The sequence below is a fragment of the Notechis scutatus genome, chromosome 2, assembly GCF_049901735.1.
Source record: "Notechis scutatus isolate UNSWTSFEM ecotype Mainland chromosome 2, rNotScu1.2, whole genome shotgun sequence".
Classification (NCBI taxonomy): Eukaryota; Metazoa; Chordata; class Lepidosauria; order Squamata; family Elapidae; genus Notechis; species Notechis scutatus.
The window spans coordinates 7,281,654-7,291,039 of NC_142010.1; the positions used below are offsets into that span (position 1 = coordinate 7,281,654).

General features: G+C 37.1%; 1 protein-coding gene and 1 pseudogene across 3 annotated transcripts in view; both read right to left on the reverse strand.

Annotated features, from left to right (window-relative positions):
* Positions 1-9,386, reverse strand: part of LOC148131670 (uncharacterized) — a 47,416-nt pseudogene that overhangs the window by 30,622 nt on the left and 7,408 nt on the right. The gene's annotated exons all lie outside the window — the stretch shown is intronic.
* LOC113428439 (uncharacterized) overlaps positions 1-9,386 on the reverse strand; it is a 196,611-nt gene that overhangs the window by 5,701 nt on the left and 181,524 nt on the right. The window lies entirely within an intron of this gene.

Consider the following 9,386-nt stretch of genomic DNA (forward strand, 5'->3'; position numbering starts at 1 on the left):
AGGTTGTTAATGCTAGAGGGACATGATTTACAACTGGGCTGGCATGCATTTCTATGGTGTGGGAGAAGGAAAAGACATAGGTATTTTCAAAGACATATGGTCTGGAATGCATTGTTATTAGCATGGGAAAAAACTAGAGAACATTACATGAAGATTCCAGTCTGGCTTTCCACACTGGAAGCACTCATACACCCAAATGTTTGTAAAATGGGAACTATTGCTCTCTGAAATGAAAAGGGTGAGCTCAAAACTAAACAAGAATTGAATGAACAAGGGTTGTAAATGCATTGGTATTCATATATGCAAATAAAATCAAGATATGAAAAAGATATTAAAGCTGAAGGGATTCATAAGTAGTTGACAGAATTGAATAAAATACTAACAGGAACAGAAAATAGGTTGATTAAAAGATTACATTGCTATTTACTAGGTGTTAAAACTAGAAAAAGAACAAATTAAAAAAATGATAGCATGGGCAAAAATGTTTTGATATGCTATAGAATTAGATAAATGGCAGAAGCTACGGGATACGAACTATAAATTAACAATATCGGCAGCATAGAAAGAATACTAAGATGTTTTATAGATGGCACTTTGCACCAGCAAAATTAGCTAAGATGTTGAAAGATAATTCAGCTAAATTTGGTGGAAGTGCCACCAGACATCTAGAATGTATTACTGTTAGGAATCTGTCCACCAATTAGTTGGGTTGGCAATATGTAAACTAACAATGTATGTTTGTAGCTTTAAGACAAAATCACTGTATTGATTTACACTATATTCCAATTGGTTGATTATATTGCAAATTACCATAAGAGAGAGCTAGAGATCATAGCTTGCTCTCTCTGACATTCTGTTGCTATCTAAGGTTCTCTGTTGTATTTATGCTGTACTTATACTTTGATATTTTTGTTTACTGTAAATGACAAAGGCAACCGGTAAGAAGACTTTGTAATTGGATATTCTTTGGACTGTAAAATGCATATGATCTGGACCATTTATTGGACTGTGCTATTTCTTAAAGTAAACTTTAACTCAATTTAGTGTATCTGTGTGTGGCTGAATTCATAACTACTCTCATAAAACGTTTCCATGTGCATATCCTTGTTACTTAAGGGTTATTCTGTACATATCGTAACAATTACCATAAGTGGTGGTCTTGTATAGAAGCTAAAAGATACTGGACAAAAATACGGATATGGTTGGAAAACATGATAAAACAACACACAGATTTGAAACCTGAAATATTTTTATTAGGAATGGTACCTGAAGATTACAGTAAAAAAAAACATATTTAATTATACATGTATTAACAGCAGCCAGAACTGTATTTGCTCAGAATTGGAAAAGTGATAAGTTACCAATAGAGGGAAAAGTAATATTTGAATGTGCAGAGATGAATAGGTTAACATTGGTAATTAAAGAAAACGAAGAAATGGAATATTATATGGTATGGGATTTATTTTATCAATGGTTGATAAATAAAATAAATTAAAATGGACCTGATGAATATATAGAGCAATAAGTTAAGATTGTTTAAAAATAATATAGTAAATAATAGCTATTAAAAATGTGATTGTTATATTTGTAAGAAAAGTATTCATTATAATTGTAAGCACAAGATATATGTAACCAGTCAACACAGGTTTGAAATGAAAAATGGACCCTTTGGGGGTGTGGAGAGCCTGGAGAGCTGTGCAATAGAGGGGAAACCTGGACGACAGCGAGGTAAAAGGCAATCACTCGCCGCCACGAAAGGAAACTCCTCAAACCCAAAGTGAAAGTGCCTGTCATACAAGTATGGCAAACCTGAGGTTTGTGTTGTTATACCCGATCGAAAATCCCAGAGGCACAATGGTGGTGATTTGCCATAAAAATGAGTCCTAGATATTTATTGAAAAAGGAAGCTCCGGTGGGGGGGAATCCCCAAAGAACTGGCAGTGATTTGGCAGAACGAGCAGTGAAATCAGCAAACTAACACAGATGGAAAAGACTGAGAAAAGAGAGGACACAGAACTTTTGAGTGAAGGAATTCAGGGGGAGGCAAGGAAAGATAAGCGGGCATGCAGAGGAGAAATTGGAAGGAAGGAAGAGGATCGGAAGGAGGAAACCGGAGATCCTGGGCAGTGAAACGAAAAGGAAAGAAACAGTGGGAACGACAAGGTGGCAAAAAAGAAGTGACCAGACGGACATCGGATAGAAGAAGATTGGAAGAAGAAACTGGGGATCCAGTTTGAAGGCAAGAAGAACAAGAGTGACAGAAGGAACAGAAAGTAGCAGAAGGAAAGTGGAAAGTTAAGCTGGAACTTGAAGGAGAATATCTGAAATAACAGAACTAAATTGAAGGACAGTTTTTGATGGTGCTGACAGTGAATAATTAAGTAAGACTATTGGACTATCTATTAAGTTTAAACTAAAAGAAGTTAAGAGATTTTGGAAAAATACATATATACTTACTATATGCTTATTACAATCATAAAAGCTATATATTAATTACATATATCTCCAGATACAGATATATATTTATATTTAAATATCTATATTATTTTTATATTTGTACATATTTAAGCTTTTATCTGTGATTATATTCTAATAGAGATATTGATTAATTAGATTACTTGATAGGATTGCAATAGAAAAACTGTTGAATTATTACTTTATTTACTGAATACAGGCATGATATTCCCCTCTGAAAAAAAAATCGGGGCCGGCCAAAAGAGACCCCCCACCGCGTGCCAAGAAATCGCCCGCCCGCCCGCCCGCCGCTCACCCCGCCTGCCACTTGCCAAGAAATCGCCCGCCCGCCCACCGCTCGCCCCGTCCACCGCTCGCCAAGAAATCGCCCGCCCATCGCTCGCCAAGAAATCGCCCGCCCTCCGCTCGCCAAGAAATCGCCCGCCCGCCCCGCCCGGGCGATTCCCAAAAAAATCGGAATTCCGATTTTAATCGGAAAAATATCATGTCTGTGAATTATTAATGAATTATTACTTAAGATAATTACTTAATAGAATTAAATAATAATACTTAATATGTAGATTAAAAGGAATTAAGAAATATATTATATATTATATATAAGAGCTTTTTGAGGAAGTTGGAGTGAGAAGCAAATATTTATAGTATTGGTACGTTTTGTGATAAGTAGAGATATATTGAAACTGAAGGTTTATGTATTTAAATAATAAGGAGAACCTAAGAGGTTGGGTTAAGTTAATGTACGAAAGAAGACAGTCAAAATGAAAAGTAGAATGATTAGTAGGGAAAAGAGACCAATATAAGCTAACTCTTAAATAAAATACAAAGTGGATGGTAGTGTGGGCAGAAGTAAACAGAAGCCTTAGGAACATGACAAGTGTCATAACAACAATTTTGAAAACATCAAAGAAGACAACATCTAATCTATCATTGACAGTTTCATCCCCAGCTGGCCAAAAGATGATTGAAGGAATGTTGGGTGCGGAAAAACAAAGCATAACATCTAATATACAAACAATGCAAACAACACTTTTGGTGATTCAAGAAACCATGATGAGGATGCAGGAAAACATGTCAAAAAAATCATGTGGAAATGAAAGGGGACATTAATAAATTAGATGCTAAAGTAGACATGATACAACAAGCCATTGATAAGAGGTGGTGGAAATTAGCTCAGAACAAAATGAGAAGAAATTGGAATTAGTGGACAAAAATGACAATGAACAAGGAATTAGAGGAACAAATTATTCATTTGGAGATGGATCATGCAGCATTCCACTTGAGGTTCCAGAATGTTATGGAAAGCAAAGAGGAAGATCTGGGTATCATCATGGCAAAACTAATTGCACAAGCACTACAGAGAGATAGACAAGAGATCCTGCTAGAAATAGATTAAGTCTACAGAATTCATACCAGTTACGCAAGACATAATAGATTACCAAAAGAAGTCTATCTTAGATTTGCTAGAAAAAAAGTTAGGGACATAATATATAAGATAACAAGAGATGACCCCCTGATATATAAAGACAAAGAGATAGAAACCCTAAAACAGATCCCAAAGAAAGTAAGAGAACAGAGAAGAGATTATAAATTCCTTGCAACACAATTGATCAAGAGAAACATAATGTTTAGGTGGCTAATTCGGAGGGGTTGTTGGTATCATGGCAGGAGAAGTGGATTAGGATAGACAATCTGGATAAGGCACAAGATTTGTATGACCAAGTTGTGGGAGTGGAAGAAGAAAGCAGCAGCAAGGAATAATTGGAGACCGGAAGCCAGGAGGATCAACAACAGGAGGTAGAAGAAATAGAACAAGAAGGAGGAAGTAAAGAAGAAACTAAATAAGGGGAGAAAGAAGGAATAAGATTAAGAACACACCCACAAAGGGACATAAGAATTAATAGAAGACAATTACCAAGTTGCAAGTAGGACAATGGAAGGAGAAATTAGGTTAATATCGTTAAACATTAATGGATTAAATTCATCCACCAAAAGAAAACAAATATTAACAAGATTGGTAAAACAAAAAGTAGAAATAGTATGCTTACAATAAGTACACATTAAAGAATATAGGAAATGTTTATAGAGTACCCAAAATTAGGAAGATAATATACAGCCCTGGCAGAACAGAGAGGAATAGCAGTATATATCAAAGAAGGAATCAAAGCAGTAAAAAGATATGCTGATACAAATGGAAGAGTTTTGATGATTGAATTAGAGATATGTCAGAAACAAATGTTATTAGTTACAATTTATGCCCCAAATGAAAACCAAAATGAATTCTATAGCAAATTACATGAAATTTTTTTAGAAATTGGACAGAGGAATATATGTATAGTGAGGGATTATAATGCAGTGGTGGACATAAAAAAGGACTATATTAGCAATACAAAAAAATAAGAAAAGGAAAATTCTGCAACATCCTTCTTTGATATGATACAGGAATTAAATTTGTCAGATCAGTGGAGATTAAACCCTGAAAAAAAGGAATATACTTTTTATTCAAATCCACATAAGTCACGGTCCCGATTAGAGATGGTATAGATGAATGGATAAATAGGAAACAAGCTAGTAACAGTAGAAATTATGTCAAATGTATGGGTAGACCATAACCCCCTAAAGATAATTTGGAAAGGAAGGAAAGAAACAAGGAGAAGAGGGACATTGAACTCCCAAATTGTAAAAGAAAAAGAATATTTGTTAAAAATTTAAAAAGAAATGGAACTATTCTTTAAGGAAAACACAAAGCAACAAACATCATTGCAGATACTATGGGATATGACCAAAGCATATTTAAGGGGAATAACAATAGCTTATATGGCAAAAAGAAACAAAGAAAAATGGCAGCAACAAACTAGGTTATAGGAGATTAAAAAGTTAGAAATTAAATTACAAAGAACACCACAAGATGAGAAAGGGAAAGGGAAAATGGTCTTAGCCAAACATAAATTAAATGTGATAAATCAGGAAGAAAAGTTAAAGGACCTAAAAATGGCGAAACAGAATTTCTTTGAATATGCCAACAAACAACGGAGATGGTTAGCCCATAAATTAAAAATAGAAATTACAGAACACCGAATAGATTTTAAACCTGAAATATTTTTATTAGGAATAATTAAGGGAAAATTTAGCAAGTATATCCAAAACATCATTCTACATATAATAACTGTGGCGAAGATAGTTTTCACACAGGGCCGAAAAACGGAAAAGATACCATCCGAAGAGAACCTGATACAAAAAATACTAGACTGCACGGAGATGGATAAGCTCACAGCAGAATTAAAAGGCAAGGATGAATAGGACGATTATGTGGTTTGGGATAGGTTGTATAAATGGGTAGAACATAGAAATAACAATTGATGTTACTAATGTATTACTTAATATGTATTACTAATGATACAATACTGTTAATATAAATAGAGATTTGTAATTTTGTTTAAAAAAATAAAATAAATAAAAATGGAATGGAATTATTCTAAAATATAAAATATTTTTTTAATAATAATAATAAAAAGAACAGAATAGAATTAGAAGGGACCTTGAAGATCTTCTAATCCAGCCCCTGCTCAAGAAAGAGGCCCTATACCACTTCAGACAAGTGGCTGTCTCATCTTTTCTGAAAAGCCTCAAATGGGGAGGCCAGTTGGTGTCGCGGCAGGAACAGCAAGAAAATAGCGGAGCTCCGCCAAGCTCTGTGAAAACCAGCTAGTATCTGCCGGGAAACACTACAATAGAGGTCTGCAAACTTGGCAACTTTAAGACTTGTGGACTTCAATTCAAAAGTCTCAAAGTTGCCAAGTTTGGGGACCCCTGCCCTACAGGTTCAAACCCGCCCTGGAGGGGTGGTGAAGGAAGGAGAAGTGCTTTATTGATCACGAGGAAACCACAATTTTCTTGTTAGGTCCGAAGAAAGCTCTCCCGAAAGGCAGCAGGGATGAGGGCCATTTTGGCAAGTCACAAGCTGTGACAACTGGGACAATAAGAATTGTGCTGGAGTGGTTTGTGGACAGGGCATTGAAACTGAGTGAGATAACTGCCAACTTTTATTCAAAAGATCTAACCCAAGTAAAAAAGAGTTTCAAAAAATAATCTCCAAACATTAAGAAAGCAGCTATTGGATACATGGAGAAAGATTAAAGACTCAGATGCGAGGGATTCAAACCGCTGAATTGCTGACCTTTCTGATCGACAAGCTCAGCGTCTTAACCACTGAGCCACCGCGTCCCTTATTATTGTTAGCATTGTGTAAAAAGTATATTGACCCAGTAAATACACTGTCCACAAAATATGTACGGAACATTAAAGGAACATTACAAATAAAACATATATGAAAAGCCTCAAGTGATGGAGCAGCAAAACTCTCAAAGCCAGCCTTTCTTCTGGTTAATTGTTCTCACCATGAGGAAATTTCTCACTGCTTCCATAGTATTATGAGGTGAAATAGCAGCCAAGTACTACTGCTAATACAGTGCCATTGATCAATTATATCATCAGCAAGTATAACTACATCTATAAAAGCTGATATTGTAGGAGTTTGCTGATCTCTGGCATTGAGGTGTGTGTTAACACAGTGGCAAAGAATAAAGAATCAGCAATTATCTTAGAAAAGGAACTGCTGCTGCCCATCGATTTGGGAAGGTTTAACAAGCCAATTCCAAACAATTTAAAATCCATCATTCTACAGTGAGGAAGATTATTCACAAGTGGGAAACATTCAAGACAGTTGCCAATCTTCCCACGAGTGACATCCAAGAAAATTCTCCCTAAGGCCACACAATGCAATGGCCAGAGAAATTGCAAAAACACCCAAAGAATTATGTTTCAGACTTTACAGGCTTCAGTTAGCTTGTTAAATATTAAAATTCATGACAGTTCAATTAGAAAAAGACGGAGCAAGTATGGTTTGTTTGGAAGGGTTATCAGGGAAAAGTCTCTTCTCTCTAAAAAGGTCTTAGCAGCACGGCTGATGTTTGCAAAGTTGCATCTGAACAAATCACATGACCTCTGGAACACTGTCCTTGTCACAGACCAGACCAAAATGGAGATGCTTGGCCATAATGCACAGTGACACGTTTGATGAAAACCAAACACAGAGTATCAGCGCAAGCATCTCATACAAACCGTCAACAACAGAGGTGGAGAGGTGATGGTTTGGGCTTGTTTTGCAGCCGCAGGACCTGGACACCTTGCAATCTTTGAGTCAACCTTGAACTCTTCTGTATACCAAAGTGTTCTAGAGTCAAAAGTGAGGCCATCTGTCCAATAGCTAAAGCTAGGCTGACATGGGATTATGCAACAGGACAATGGTCACAAAACACATCAGGAAATCTACAACAGAATGGCTGAAAAAGAAGAGAACCAAGATGTTCCAATGGCAGTCAAAGTCCAGACCTCAACCCGATTGGAGGGACCTCAAGACAGTTGTGCATAAAAAAATACCCACAATCCTCAATGAACTGAAGCAATGTTGTAAAGAAGAGTGAGCCAAAATTCCTCCACAATGCTGCAAGAGACTGATAAAGTCACACAGAAAAGAATTACTTCTAGTTGTTGCTGCTAAAGGTGGTTCTACAAATTATTGAATCTTACATTTTTCACACACGACTTCTCCGTTTTGGCTTTCTTTTTATAAAATAAATGATATGATGTAATATGCTATGTATTGTTGTCCATCTGTGGTTGTAGTTACCTACTTTGAAGAACTTTTTTAAGGACCAACTGATTTTGATTACATCCTGATATGTAAAATCATAAAAATCAAGGAGAGTGTACTTTCTTTTTCACATGACTGTATATCTGGAAGCCCTGGGAAGAGATTATACATTTGCAGATATATACATTCAAAGAGAAATAAAAATACACACAGCTACGATATGGAAAAAAAATCCATGTCTTTCAAGCCTGAAAAAAACATCTCAAAATGGTTAGTCAAAACTTCTGTGCTAATGTTAATCAGGAATCTGATGAATTTGATGATTGCTCATCTGTTGAGATCACAACGTGAAGTTCAGCCCTGAACAGGCTTCTGAGACCATGGAAACTTTCACAGGAAACCACTAGCCCAGGTGTCTGCAACCTTAAACACTCAAAGAGCCATTTGGACCCCTTTCCCACAGAAAAACAAAACACCAGGAGCCAAAACACCTGGATGGGCATTGCCAATTTGATATCACTCGCTCCACCCAGTCACAAGACCCCCTAGCCACATCTACCCAGCCACAAAAAAGTCTACCTCTCTCTCTCCCTTTTTTTCCCCTCTCTCTGTATCTCCCCCCCCACTTTTTTTTTTGATACCTTCTCAGGCCAGGTAAGGGGAGGGCGAGGGCTGGGGCCAGCCGGTGATGGGACAGGGAGTCACAGCAGAGGGCCCAAAGAGACACATGCGGCTCTTAGAGCCTAGGGTTGCCTACACCCACACTAATCTGTGGGTTAGGCATGTGACCAAAACCATAGAAGGCATGCTTGACTATTTTTGTAATTTTTATAATTTCTATATTTCTATATCTTATCTGTCAAGTGCCAGCTGCCTCTTATGTAATGAAGCAAAAGCAAAGAAATGTATCAATATCTGCCTTGTACTACATTTTGGGCAGGGATGGGATCCGATCGGTAGTTACCGGTTCTGTTGCTTTGCGTCGCGCAAATGCAATTTACGACTTGCTGAGCTGCCCGGACAGCTGAGCAGCGCTGCATGCAAGTGCGCAGTGGTTGGAAAAGCCCTTTTTTCCTGCTTTTTCAACCGCAGCTGTGTCACGCAAAGCAGTAGCGATTGAAAAAGCAGGAAATAAAGGTCAGGTAAGAGCCCAGGTGGGCGGGCAGGCCAACACAGCAGCAGACATAGAACCAGTTCTATGTATGCTCTCTGTGTGCTGCTCTTCAGAACTACCGGTTCTAAGAGGTGAACAAACTGGTAG